This window comes from Drosophila melanogaster, chromosome 2R (genome assembly GCF_000001215.4).
Source record: "Drosophila melanogaster chromosome 2R".
Lineage (NCBI taxonomy): Eukaryota > Metazoa > Arthropoda > Insecta > Diptera > Drosophilidae > Drosophila > Drosophila melanogaster.
Window position 1 is genome coordinate 1,195,274 of NT_033778.4, and position 14,828 is coordinate 1,210,101.

The 14,828-nt window shown below is 38.6% G+C and overlaps 1 pseudogene; it reads left to right on the forward strand.

Moving 5' to 3' along the window:
* The first annotated feature begins 12,142 nt into the window (after nt 1-12,142).
* CR42653 lies at nt 12,143-14,039 on the forward strand (annotated as a pseudogene).
* Nucleotides 14,040-14,828: the final 789 nt, after the last annotated feature.

Here is a 14,828-nt window from a genome sequence, read left to right on the forward strand (position 1 = left end):
TCCAAACGTCCCAATCAGTTTTATCTGCAGAGATGTATGAACGAATGTATTCATTGAATGTTCTATGACTTCGTTCGATTGTCCCTAAAGTCTGGTGGTGATATGTAGTGGATGTAAGATTTTCAATTTTCATATATTTACACATATCTTGAATTACATTGTTTTTATACTCGGTACCCATGTCCGAAATGAACGTCTTCATTGGACCGTACTTTAGTATAAAATTTTCGAATATAGCTTTTGCGACAGTATTTGCGCTCTTATTCGCAACAGGTATGGTTACTAGATACTTCGTCAAATCACATATTAGTGTGACGATGTATTCGTTGCCATATTCTGATTTCGGTAGTGGACCAACAGTGTCCACTATCACTATATCAAAAGCATTTGTTGGGGTTTCTGTGTGAGTCATTGGGGTCTTTGTATGTGTCGTTGTTTTTGACATTTGGCATTTATGACATCTACGTATGTACTCTTTTATATGACGAGTCATATTTTTCCAATAATAGTGTCTTTTTATTTTCGCTAGCGTTCTTGTAATGCCTGTATGACCTCCTTGAATTGGATCGTCATGATATGTAGACAGTATCGATTGTATCTCTTTTTCAGTTTTTATAATGGTCACCGGCTGGAGTAGCGCAGCGCTACTCTTAATGATTTCAATTTTATATTGCCCATATTTTTGAAATTATCTATTGAAATGGTTTCAAAGATTTTTTCACTCGGTGCCAATTTGAGTTGGCTGATTTTTAGTATACCGGCTTGCATTTCAAGCCTTTGGAAGAACTGACCTAAATCAAAAATTCCATTGGTATATAAATCGTCAACATCAATTCTTGCAATAACTTTATTTCCTCGTTTTAGTAAACAAATAGATTCAGTTATTCGCAAGGTCACTACTTTTCGTACTTCATCATTTGTTATGACTTCGTGTACTTTGGGCTTAGATACATTTTGGATACTTTGCCTAGGCAATAGTTCCTTATTTGTTACTGTACAGTTTTCTTGTCTACTTTGTTGCCTGGTAGTGACTTTCAGGACTTTATGTTGCATGTCTTTGAGTTCCTTTATATTTATACGTGAGAGTGCGTCTGCTACAAAATTATCTTTCCCCCTTAGGTATTCTACTGTGAAGTCGTATTCTTCAAGTTCTAGCCGCATGCGAGTTAATTTAGAACTGGGATTAGTCATAGAAAATAGGTACGTTAATGGTCTGTGGTCCGTTTTAATGGTGAAATGTTTGCCATAAATGTATGGTCTAAAATGGGTAATTGCCCAATGAATTGCCGCTAGTTCTTGTTCCGTTGTACTCTTATTGCTTTCTCCTTTTGTAAATGAACGTGATGCATAAGCTATTGGGAGCTGAATCCCGTTTCGGTTCTGAGTTAGAACCGCTCCGCAAGCTTGTTTACTAGCATCCGTTATAATGCAAAATTCTTTGCGAAAATCAGGATATTGTAATAGTGTGGGGTGCATAAGATTTTCTTTTAGGTATTCGAATGCGTTCTGGCATTCGCTTGACCATTCAAAAGGGACATTCTTTTTACATAATCTAGTTATGTGCCGTGAATAGTCGGCGAAGTTCCTTATAAATCGACGATAATAGTTGCAGAATGCTACAAATCGTCTTGCACTGTCCGCATCATGAGGGACAGGATAATTTTTGATGACGTCATATTTCTTGTCATCTGGCAATACTCCTTTGTCTGTGCATTTGTGACCTAGGAATGTCACTTCGTGCATGAAAAATTAACATTTTTCTGGATGCAACTTTAGGTTATATTTCCTACATACATTAAAAACGTCAGTTAAGTTTTTAATCATGTGTTTTTCGGAACATCCTATCACCATTAAGTCATCCATGTAAAGGAATGCCTGAGAGGGTTCTAATCCCGAGAATGATATAGTCATCATCCTCTGAAATGAATTTGGTGCTATTTTAAGACCAAATGGTAATCGCGTGAAGCGATATGAGCCATTCCTCGTTGAAAAGGATGTTATATTCCTAGAGTTTTCCTCAAGTTCTATTTGATGGAAACCTGACATCAAGTCAAGGCATGAAAATTATTTAGCTCGACCTAGTTGATCTAAAATGTCATCAATTCTAGGGAGTGGAAATTTGTCAGAAAGAAGTTTTTTGTTTATTTGACGATAGTCAATTACTAATCGCCATTTTTTCTCTTGTGAATTTGGTAATGATTTTTTTGGAACTAGCAAGAGTGGGCTGTTATACTCAGATACAGACGGTTCGACGATTTTGTCGCTTATTAATTTCCCTACTTGTTTTTGAATTTCGTCAATATGGCTATGCGGGCTTCTATAGTGCAGAAGTAAAGGCTCTCGAAAATGCGTGTAAAGTTAAGGGATTTAAAGATTGGGGATTTGGACGTGATCTTGAGGGCTCATGATCTCCAAGTCAAAGGAAACAAAACGGCAAAGATCAATGAGTTGATGACGAAACTGGAAAGTGATGAAATTGAGACAGACGACTACGATATAATGGAACAAAACGCAAGTACAAGTATGCAAGCCCAAATCAACGAACTTAAGGAGATGGTGGCAAACTTGGCAACGATGGTCCAAACGGCATGATGCAGCAACAAAGTCAAGCACAAGGGACTGTGGAACAAGAAACGACACGCTTACGTCAGACGCTGAATGGATCGAGACACACACATGCGCCAAACGGGATGCAACCGGAAAATGTGCTCTCATCGCCACAGCTAGAAGCTCAAGGTCAAGGTTTTACAAGCATCAAAGAAATGATAGGAATTCTGCCGGATTTTGATCCAATCAAGGGATCTATCACATCGGAGCAATTCATCGCAAAGGTAGAGCAACTACAAAGCGTATAAATGTGGACAAGTGACGCTGTGCTGTTTGCAGTGCAGCATAAGATGCGTGGAGTAGCAAAAACATGGTTGGATGTACAGCAGGTATATCGATCATGGGATCAATTCAAATCGGCATTCGCTCTTGATTTTCCATGTTTAGTGAGTACAGCCGATGTGCACAGAGAATTGATGCGTCGCAAGCGACGCAATAGCGAGTGATTAATTGAATACTTTTATGCGATGGTAGCTATTGGACGGCGTGCGAGTGTCGATGAACCATCAATAAATTCGTATATCATCAACGGGCTTAATTCAAAAGAACTCACGAAATCATTATTAGCGATGAACATACGCACTTGTTCAGAGCTGCTAAAGTCGTTGAAAAATTTGAGATTTTCACAAGAGATACATCAACAACAATACAACGCGTCAACGATCAATGAAAAGCAATACAACGATGCTGATGGCAAGATGAAAACAGTTAAATGTTATAATTGCAATAATTTCGGGCACTTTGCAGCAACATGCACAGTGCCACAGCGAAAGGAAAGATGTTCCAAATGCTCTAAGATTGGGCATAATGAAAAGGATTGCAAGGTGAAAACATCGTCAACGGTGGCTCAAGTGAATGAGTCGCATCACAAGGAGTATCCGCCAATAATGAAAACAGTTCTCATTGGAGGCCAACAGTTTGAAGCATTCATCGACACGGGCAGTGATAACACCTAATGAAAGAAGCAGCAGTGCCAGATGGAGCAATACGGCATCCGAGAGTCAAACGTCTGAAAGGCTTTGGAGGATCTGTGGTCGAATCGAAGGAGTGCATTCTTTCAGAGTTTGCATATGGCAAACTGAGACTCCTCACGCAAATTCAGGTGGTACCAAACGAAGCCCTACCATATGATGTCCTCGTGGGCAGAGATATCATCTGCCACGATCAGGAAATGCTGGTTGCCGAAGATTCAGGATCAACGTTGACAGCAGCGGAGCAGGTCGGGTTTAATGTTAACACGGACATTGACCCCGACCACCAGGAACAGGTGAGCGATCTATTAAAGAGCTATAAAGAGTGTTTTGCCGAAGATTTGTCAAATATTGGCAGGTGCAAAACCACGAAGATGGATATAGAGGTATCCACTACGAAAGCCATCTTGGGGCGGCGATATCAAGTGCCGTTTGCCCAAAGGGAGATGATGACTACGATAATAGGTGACTTACTGAAGTACGGGATAATTGAAAGGAGCAAGTAAACGCATGCAGCATCAGCAATATTGGTGCCAAAGACAAATGGAGAACGGAGGCTATGCGTGGACTATCGGGCTCTAAACGCAGTCACTATAAAGAAGCGATATCCGATGCCGATTGTAGAGGAGCAATTGGCAAAGCTATCCGGAAATGTATACTTCACGACGCTGGATATGACATCCGGTTATTACCAGGTTCCGATGGACAAGAAAAGCAAAAATTTGACGGCATTTATGGCACCAGATGGACTGTACGAATTTAATGTCATGCCCTTTGGTCTGGTGAATGCACCGATGGTCTTCCAAGAAGTCATTACTGAGATCATACGAGAGCTGAAACACCAACGGAATATTATCAATTATGTGGACGAAGTCATAATTGCATCCAAGACGGTCGAAGAAGGACTCATTATATTAAAGGAATTCCTGGATGCTGTTAAGTTGGCGGGCTTAACGCTGCGCCCATCCAAATGCGCTTTTATGAAAACGAAGGTGACCTTTTTGGGTCATGTGATCACGGGCAACGGGATTCAGCCAGGCAATGAGAAGACTGACTGCATCAATGAATATCAAAGGCCATGTAACGAAACAGAAGTACGCAGATTCCTGGGAGTTACAGGATTCTTCAGAAAATTTGTCAAGGAGTACAGTATGATTGCGTATCCATTGAGCAAATTATTGAAAAAGGATGTGGACTTTATATGGGGAGAAGATCAGGAACAGGCATTTCAACGACTAAAGGATGCTTTAACATCGAAGCCGGTGTTGACTTTATACGACCCCACAAAATATCATGAAATATACACTGATGCTAGTAAGCTGGGAATAGCAGGAATTATGTTTCAAAGAGAAGAAGACGGAACGAAGCCTGTATTTTATTACAGCCGGCTATGCAGCGACGCAGAAAGCAGATACTCAAGCTATGCTCTAGAAATATTGGCAATTACGGAGACACTGGTTAGATTCCGGATATATTTACTAGGATCTCCATTTCTGGTGGTGACAGATTGCAACGCGGTGGCGACGCTGAAGGAATCAACAGAGCTACAACCACCAATAGCAAGATGGTGGCTCAAACTACAAGAGTTTAATTTCACATGCAAACATCGACCAGGAGCGGACATGCCACACGTGGATGGCATGAGCAGACAACCAGTGCTGCCACATGGAGAAACTTCGCACACAGTAGCAGACAATGTATTAGCGATTGTGCCTACCGACGAAGATTGGGTGTATGCAATGCAAAGGCAAGACCCAATACTGGCGCAGATATTTGAAGTATTTAGGACTAAGGAGAAGAGTTCACAATGGAGTAAAAGCAGACTACGTTGTTGAAGCGAGCAGACTTCTACGCAAAACGGCCAACGGCAACAAATTAGTTGTACCCCAAGCAATCCGCTGGCGTATAACAAAAGCAAACCACGATGACATAGGACATTACGGCACGGATAAGACAATTCAACGGATTCAACGGAACTTTTGGTTCCCACGCATGAGGAGATATGTGAAGTCGTACATATCTTCCTGCCCAGAGTGCTGCATTAACAAAGTAAAAGGAGGCAAACCTGAAGGGTCACTGCACGTATACGACACGTTACCTATACCATTCCGTACAATAAATATGGATCACATAGGCCCATTCCCAAAGAGCAAAAGTGGAAATCTTCACATTTTGGTTATTGTATGCGCATTCACCAAATACACATTTTTGGCAGCAACACGAACGACGAAGACAACACCAGTAATTAAAGCACTTCAGCAGTTGTTTGCAGTATTTGGTCAGCCGAGTCGCATAATTTCTGATCGCGGAACAGCCTTTACGTCGAAGGAATTTGAAAATTTTACAAAAGAGCAGGGTATTCAACATATCAAAACGGCAGTCAGAACACCCAGAGCTAACGGGCAAGCTGAAAGAATGAATAAAACTTTATTAAATGCTCTAAAGACCAGCACAGAAAAGACTAAAGAATGGGACCAGCAGTTATTCAAGATACAGTGGAGCATTAATTCACACATAAATGCCACCACTAAATTTTCTCCAAACGATTTAGTCTTCAACTTTAACCCAAGAGACGTGACGAACAACCGTCTAATACAGGCACTATCAGACAATTCCATTTCAGAATCGGATATTGAAATGAAAAGACAGCAAGCAGCAGCAAATATTACAAACGAGCAGAAGAAATGGAAAATTAGGTTCGACGCAAAACACGCACAACCAACAAAATACGAAGTTAACGATTTAGTCGTCATTACCTTCGTACCATCGGCTACAGGAGAGTCACATAAATTGGATGCTGCTTATAAGGGACCTTATATAGTAACAAAGGTCCTCAACAACGATCGGTATATGGTGGAAGATCTGCCAGACCACAATGTTACTCAGCGACGCTATTGTAACGTGATGTCAAGCGACCATATGAGGCCAATGTGTGCCTTAATTCCAAACCTGGATATAGATGAGCCGATATATGAATATAACGACGACGCAGGAATGTCAGGAGAGGCCGGATGTCAAGAGGAAGAGCATGAGAGAGGGGGAGTTGCTTGCGAGATGCCAGGGAGTGCGGACGTGTGCTCGCTGCGTGAACGATGAAGGAGATGTATACTGAAGACTTATAACTATTGTAACACATTAATAAAAGAAAAGAATAAACATGAAGATCAACCTGACACACTATACTGTGTGCATAATTCTGTTAATTGATTTTTAAATTGGTCTGAAAAATTTTTCTTTAGTTTTGAAAGTATTTGTTCGCTTCTATTTCCAGTGTCGGTATTATGAATGTCATAATCTTTTAGATTTTCATATTGTATTTTATTTACTTTGACCACTTGGTCGAAATTAGTTGTATTTAGAAGTCGAACGTATACATGTTTGGATGCTGCTATTGTATTTGCAACATAAATCCCATTGTGTATTTCTTGATTAGGAACAAATATGAAATCATTTACAACATTAATGTCTATTTTCCGAATAACTTGTGATCTGGCTGGCAGAAGAACTGTATTGTTGCCAGCGCTATATGTTATCGGAACATATATTGGATAATTTAAATTTTGGGGTCTAATTATAAACCAGTCTTCACTTGGTTTGAAATCTAGTTGACAATTGAATTTCTTTATAAAATCAATGCCTATTATTCCATCACATGGTATTGCAAAATTTGGGTTTACCAAATGAAATTCATGTGGGATAATATATTTTGTTGATTGGAGTTCTATTAAGGTTGTTCCTTGAGACTTTATCACACCTTGGCCTATGCCTTGGATGTTTATTATTTTTTCATTTTGAATTATGAAGTTATCAGAATTTACTTTCAAAAGTGAGATATCTGCACCAGTATCTATGAGAAATGTTAGTTTATTTTCAGTTGAATGATTATAGAAGGTTACGAATATATTAAGACTATAATTGATGGAATGAACTTTTACATTTATTGGTTGTTTCCTAAAGGGTTCTGTTAGTTTTCCGACGTATTTTGCTCGATTCTCACACTGCTATTATTATTATTACCATGGTTGTAGTTTCCGCGGCCTCTCCCTTGGTTTTGGCCTCGCCTACCTCCACGGTTATTATAGTTATTATTATTGTTGTTATTGCTGCCTCGGTTGTAATTGTTGTGGTAGTTATTTCTTCCACGATTATAACCCCGGGCGCCTCTATTATAATTATTTGCATTTGGCATCATTCATGTTTGTGAATGTGCCTGCTTGCATGATAAGTTTTACCTTATCAATGGAGCAATTCTGTGTCATTGCTTTTACAGCTGTTGTAGTGCTGTATTTATTTGCTAAGGACTGGCTGAGACCTTCACTGATATAGGCACCTTCAAGGGCCTTTGTCAGTTTCTCCACCTCTTGGGTGTATTGGTTAGCCGTTTTATTTCTCTGTTGTAGATTCAGAAGCTTGGCAGATATCACTTCTACTGATTCTCCTTTTACTGCACTTGACAGTTGGGTAATGATTGCAGCAATCGTCTGCTCATTACTTATAAGGTTTCTTACATGGCCTTTAAGTTTAGTTTTTATTAGGCTTATTGCTGTCGTTTCATGTGTGCTCTTTAAGCTATCTAGTAGACCTAGAGCATCCAAAAAACTTTGTAGATTTTCTGGTTTACCATCAAACTCTGGTATCAGAGATGTGGCTAGCCTGATAAATTCTATCAATGTCTGTGCCATCTCAGAAATTTTTATTGGTTCAGATTTAAATTCAATTCGGTCGCTTCCTTCTAGCGTTTCAATGTCACTATCGGACTCAGCGCCGCTTGATTGAACAGATTCGTCTAGTTCTTTGAACTGGTCTGTGTTGAATTCAACCAATTGACTTAGACTTTCTGGTACATCTATCAGAATATGCCTTCTTTTTCTGATGTTATTTAATCTTGTGTTTAGGGATTTTATAACCCTCAAACATTTGTTATTATGTTCAGATGTGAGCCTATTTGCATATTTATTTACTAATGTAACTATATTATTATATTCTCCTACTAATATCTCTATATGATTTTTCAAAGTTTCGGATTTTATTACTGCGTCTCTATTGATACATTTATAAGACTTATCGAACCTGAAGCGAAATTCGTCTATTCGTATCGCTATTTCGCTCCATTCCATTCTTGTCGTAAAAAAAAAGTTTTTATTAAGCTTTCTTCTAATCCATATTATTTTTTTTTTAAATCAGGTCTAAACGATTTGCCCTATTTATATAACGTCTTTTGATGATCTTGTTATGCTTGACATAAATTGTAAGCAGAAATTGTAAAAGTAGTACTATTGTAATGATCAGCAATAAGATCCACAACGCATTTATATCGTCTGTGTGATCTATAATTTTTACGTTATTAACTACGTTGGCAGTATTGTCCTTTGCCTCACTAGAATCGCTAAACCATCCCATTTTTTTTTTGTTTATTTTCAATGAAACGTTTTTTTTTTTTCTATTTATGAGTTTCTCATTATTATGATATTAATTTATTCTTCTAGAAAATCAAAAATAAAAAAAATGTTTACGTTTAATGAAGATAAGAATTGTTATATTCTGTCATTAAAAAAAATTTTTGCAGCTGAATATATATATACTCAGTAGCGGAGACGTGGAAATATTAGTTGTTAATAAATGTGGTTGGCTCACATATTTGTTTACAATATAAAAAAAAATTGTCCAACCGCATTGTTAGTAAAAAGCCTAACAGATATTAGTGTTTTTCAAGCAGCGGTTTCCCGCATCGGCTTGGGTTTAGAAATTAAAATTAAGGCAAATTGGGGCATTGGCATTTATTTATGCAGCCCGTTTGCGTTGTTTCGCACCTTGCGAAATCTTGCTTTCGATGTCCTCAAGACGCTCTTTGTAGCGTTGTTGGGATGCCTCGTCTCTGGCCAACTGGGTCATTTCCTTAACCAGTCGGCGTTGTTTAAGTAGCTTTACCCTTTTTCCGGAGCGTTTGTGCTTCTTTGGTTCCTTCCTTTTCTGCCTTGCCCGGTACTCAGCTATTGTGAGTGGGCGTGGTCCATCTGCAGGATTTTGCTGCAGAGCTTCTTCCAACGTTGGCAAGTCCCTTTGTGTCGTGGGCTGTGCGTTTGAGAATTGTGGCTCTTCCGCCATCAATTATTATGTTTTATAATGTTATTTGAATTTATTAATTTATTTAATTTATAGTCGAACTAAGATCAGTCGACTTTAATTATTAGCACAATACTTTAAACACTTCGTGTGCGTCCTGCAATGGTCCTGTCACGGTCGCCATGTGATAGGTTCAACAAGTAGTACGGTATTTTGGTAGTTGATGAAATAGACTTGGCTCTGGAGCTCAGAGCTTCTGCTCTGCTTGAAACGGTTTATTCGAATAATCAAAGTGTGCTGAAGTTGGGTTCAGCTAACCCGCACATACATTGCTTATATCTATGTATTCCTACTTACATTTATACATATACATATGTATGCAGAAGGCATTGACCACTTGAGCTGCAAAGTGCATGCTCAGCATTCCCACGCTCCGCGATCGGCTTATGTATAAGCGTTAGATCGTATTACTGGGGCGCTGGAGTGCTTACGTAGTTTTTTGTGGTCTTTTTGTATATTTGTATATTTATATTTATTATGACAAAGTGTCACAATGTATTGACGCTATGTTATACCCAATCATTTATTGTATTCTTAGGGTAGATTAGTCCAATATGCTACAGAACAACACTATCAACTTTTGCTGATGACACCGCAATTCTCAGCCGATCTAAATGCCCTCTGCAGGTGACCTGGCTGGTCGCCTAACTGTTGTGGATAATCGGCTGGCTAACTGGCGTATTGCAATCAACGAGCAGAAATGCAAACATGTCTAAACTCTCTCTAAACTCTAAATAACGTCCAAATTCCACGAAGTGATTCAGCCATTTACCTGGGAGTTGATCTAGACAGAAGATAAACTTGGCGTAAGCACATTGAAGCCAAGAAAACGCATTTGAAGCTGAAAGGTAGTAGGTTTCACTGGCTTATCAACTCACGCTCTCCACTGAGTTTGGACTACAAGGTGCTGTTATACAACACAGTTTTAAAACCAATATGGACATATGGATGGTCAACTATGGGGCAATGCATGCAACAGCAACATTGAAATAATACAACGAGCACAATCAAAAATCCTGCTGATGCGCCTTGGTACATCCGGAACTCGAACATCCACCAGGACCTACGGATTCCAGTTGTAAAAACTGAAATTGTCCAGCAAAAGGCTAAATACCTAAAGCGACTTGCAACGCGCCTCCAACGTAGCGGTTCACCTGCCCAAATGCCAAGACCTAGGGCCATTCAGTATAACTTTATAATTAAGGGAGTAGATTAAGATTTGTAAACTTATTGTTAGTCTCCATATACCAAGAGAAAATTCAATAAAATTTCGCCAGCCATAATAAAAATATGTACCATTTTTAAATTTAGAAAAGTCCCATGTAGTTAGTTCGTTAATACTTAAAATTATGTAATAATGTCGAAGAACAGCTACAAGAGTCGATGAAATTTTGATATTTCACTTCGCTCGATTTAAACAGCGGGAATTATCAAATTGCAATCGCTCCGGAAAGCAAAAGATTCACCGCATTCATCACCACGGACGGTCTCCTTGAATTGATGAGAATGCCGTTCGGACCTAAGAATGCCCCAGCCGCATCAGGCTACATCAAAACATGCGTAGGCGCTACCGTGTATTGTACGGCTCGATTAAGGACAAGATAGTCGCGACATAGGAAAGAGAAACAAGGAATTAAATATAATATAAAAAAATAATAATAAATGTAGTAAAATCTAATTTTAAAAAAAGTTAAAATTGATTGCTCTTAGAGCGGCAGAGAATCAAGATGACAGGTAATGGGTAAAAAGCACCCACTGAGAGTGTAAGTCGTGTGTATTCGGTTGGCACACGACTGAAGATCATAACTTTACACTTGGAGCCATTTAAGTTTAGTACGTTATCTCGGCACCATTTTTGAAAGCTATCTATTGTAGATCGGATCCTTAAACTGGAAGCATAATTTAACATCGTAGGCGTACATAAGTAAACTCGAATGTTTAATTACTAAGGGGGTAGGTCGTTCTTAAATAAGTTAAAAAGGAGCGGACGAAGATGGCTCCCTTGTGAGACCCCGTATGTGATTGGAGTATACAAAGAACTTTTAGAGAGGACCTGTTGCTTTTTGCCATTCAGGTAACTTTCAAAATACTCTTTCAATCCCTAAAATTCTATTCTCAACCACAAATTCCTTTACACAGATGGCTTGAAGGCCAATGGTACAAATAGTGTAACAAGCGAAACCAGCAAATTCAAATTTGGCCTTCTTCCCCCCCCCTACTGCAAACATGATATCTGCTATTGGGAATACGAACGCGAAATTTCATCATTTTTCTGGTATATTGGAAAATTAAATGAAAAAAAAATGTTGGCGTATCCAAAAGTTTTTATGAGAACACTTGCAAAAGTGTGGGCGCGGCAGATTTTCCTGTTTGTAGGCGTAGGAGTGGGCGTGGCAAAAAGTTTTTTCGCAAATCGATAGAAATTTATTATTGCTTACTATTTAACATATCAATATAATACAACATTTTATAGTTCAGACAAGTGTTTGAATGCTGACTAAACAAGTCTTCGTTATCGCACTAGGCTCTACAAATTGAACGTGTTGTTGTACAATTTTTGGTGTTCCCTCACAAATTTTATTTGGATTATCCATTGGAATTGGCAAATCAAATATTAATATTCAAAATAGGCAAAACAGGTTAATGTCAAGCAATAGGACAAGAGCGGGAGTAAAAATCTTTTAAAATAATCTTATAAGAATGATTCTAAAATTCTTGACGTTCATATGGACTATAAGATCGACTAGTCTAGTGATCCTGATGAATATACTTTAGAGTGAAAACGCTTACCTTTTACATATTTTCCTGACATACTTTACTGTAAAAATTTTATTTTCATTGGTCCTTTAATGAAAGACTAATGAATAGAACCAATAATCAAGCATGCAAATGGGTTGGAATGCAAAATGAAAACGTAATTATATTGGTTTAATTTATTTTATAGATTTGCGACTTTGGATTGGATCGTATTGCAGATCCCGAGCACGATCATACTGGCTTTCTCACAGAATACGTTGCTACCCGATGGTATAGAGCACCTGAAATAATGCTTAACTCAAAAGGATACACCAAATCTATAGACATATGGTCCGTTGGCTGCATTTTGGCTGAAATGTTAAGTAATCGGCCAATATTCCCTGGAAAACATTATCTGGATCAACTTAACCATATTCTTTGAGTGTTGGGTTCACCGTCGATGGAACGATTTAGAGTGTATTATTAATGAAAAGGCAAGTAAAACTATATTTTTAGTTTAAAATTGCTAACAATTTTTCGGACTTTAGGCACGGAACTATTTGGAATCTTTACCATTTAAGCCAAATGTACCCTGGGCGAAACTATTTCCAAATGCTGATGCGTTGGCTTTAGATCTCCTTGGAAAAATGTTAACATTTAACCCGCATAAACGGATTCCTGTCGAGGAAGCTCTTGCACATCCCTATTTAGAGCAATATTATGATCCTGGAGATGAGGTACTACATATAACCAACAAAGAAGACAGTTTTATAAAATTTACAATAATTTCCTTTGTTGTTGTTGTTGTTCAAGTAACTTATATTTTGTCAATTCTATTTTGTATTGTACTATAGAAGCCGGAGTGCCTCAAGGAAGTGTCCTGGGCCCAATTCTATACACCCTATACACGCCGGACATCCCATCAAACTACCAGCTAACGATATCCACATTCGCTGATGACACTGCAATACTAAGTCGATCCAGATGCCCAGTAAAAGCTACGATGCAACTAGCACGTGTAGAACAATGGCTTGCAAATTGGCGCATACGAGTAAATGAAGGAAAGTGCAAACAGGTAACATTTACCCTAAACAAACAAACCTGCCCACCCTTGGTAATGAACCACACGCGCATCACACAAGCCGATAACGTAACACCTGGCGGAAACACATAGATGCCAAGACGACGCACCTCAGACTAAAAGCAAGGGATCTACACTGGCTTATAACCGTTCACTCTCCAATAAGCTAAGTACAAAGTCCTCTTATATAACTCCGTTTTAAAACCCATATGGACCTATGGCTCCGAGCTATGGGGCAACGCATCGAGAAGCAACATCGACATAGTACAGCGAACACAGTCTAGGATTCTTGGAATCATTACTGGAGCTCCATGGTATCTTCGGAACGAGAATATACACAGAGACTTCCAAATAAAACGTGTCATTGAGACAATAGCAGAGAAGAAAGTAAAATACAATGAAAAACTACCCTCACATCCAAATCCTCTTGCAAGAAAACTTATTCGAGTATGCAGCCAAAACCCACTGCACCGGAACGACCAACCAGCTCAGCGTTAAATTTGTTAGGCCACACAGCACGAATCATTTCATAAAATTATATTTAGTTAGTTTAGAATAAGATTAGAAAACCTATTGTTAGTCTCTTAAGTAAAAGGGAAGATTCAATAAGCAAAACATGGAAAAAAAATTACATTTTCTTTGAAATTTATACTGAATATGTGGTTGCCAGGGCTTACTGGTTCAAGCTCTGAAACATGGTAAAGCTGCAGAGTGGGAAATGGACGTATACCCATTTGTCTTGTGACTTCAAATTTATCGAATTTATTTTTGCTTTTGCCAAATCCAGCGGTTGTTTTAAAAATTCTTGCTCGACTTGTCGTTGTGGCAAGTTAATTATCCATATCATAATACTTTTAAGGTAACAATCGACTTATGTAGGTACCGTAATAAAAGAGAAATCAGAGAAGTCAGCCAAGCGAATTCATTGTTTTCGCAATGCTAAATAACCTTATAGATGGCTTTAATTGGTCCGATCTTTACTCCTGCAACATAATGGCGGATGCCATAAATATTTTTTATACAGCAATTAAAACATTTTTACCTCTTGTGTTCCGATGTATTATCCGTCAATCTCTTACAAACCTCCTTGGTTAAACGATATTTTATATTAATATGTTTATCACGTTTATGACATAAGGGATTCATGGCTATACTAATGTATATCTGGTTTTCTTCGTAAATTTTGGTTGGGGCTTTAAGCTGGTTTTAGCTCAATCTTAAGTACTCTTGGGTTGCTTGCCTAGGGGTTGCGAACGAGATGAAATCGTCTTTACACCAAACTAAAGTTTCTGGCGTAGTCAGAGATAGTA